Below are 694 nucleotides of genomic sequence, written 5' to 3'. Positions count from 1 at the left end.
AATATTTTTCTTCTGGTAAAAAGAAGTGATGTAATTTATAGCACAACACAGAATGATATGCCAAAGATTTTAGGGTACACGATGGACCATCTTAACTTAGGTGGTCTCGATCTCTCAACCAATCAAGATTCCCTAAGCCAAAAAAGTCATCAGCTTTTTACAAATAAAACTCAGTGAAATGATTGGTTGAGAGACCAGACCGTATTATAATATAAAGAAAAATATCATCCATCTCTCATGAAGTTTTAGTCAAATATTGTATATCGTTTTCAAGTTAATTACAAATGTACTCTCTCACCTATTTGTTTTCATAATTAAAATTAACAAAAAGTTTGGAAAAATATAGCCAACTAAAACGTTTGAAATTGCTATATAGTCAACGTTTCGTAAATTTTATGTAAATAACTATAAAGATGACGTGACCTAATAAATGGAATTGACTATTTATTTAACATTTACGTCTGTAAATATATGAAAGTGATTATTTACATAAGATTTATTGGTTTAAAATTCTGAAACCTTGCTGAGGAAATTGATTGAGCACCTTCTGTGCACAAAGAAGAAATGCAGAAAAACAAAGGAAAGACAAAGAGGGATTTTAACTCTGATGTTTTTATTCTCAATGAGGAAGAGGAATACAAGGCTGGACGTATAAAAACAGCTTCAACAACAACACCTATCTATAGTAAATAAA

This window comes from Urtica dioica, chromosome 10 (genome assembly GCF_054948205.1).
Source record: "Urtica dioica subsp. dioica isolate 48M chromosome 10, U.dioica_male_clone48M_v1_H2, whole genome shotgun sequence".
NCBI classification, from domain to species: Eukaryota; Viridiplantae; Streptophyta; class Magnoliopsida; order Rosales; family Urticaceae; genus Urtica; species Urtica dioica.
The sequence above is the reverse complement of the archived record's forward strand: the minus strand, read 5'-3'. Positions refer to the sequence as shown.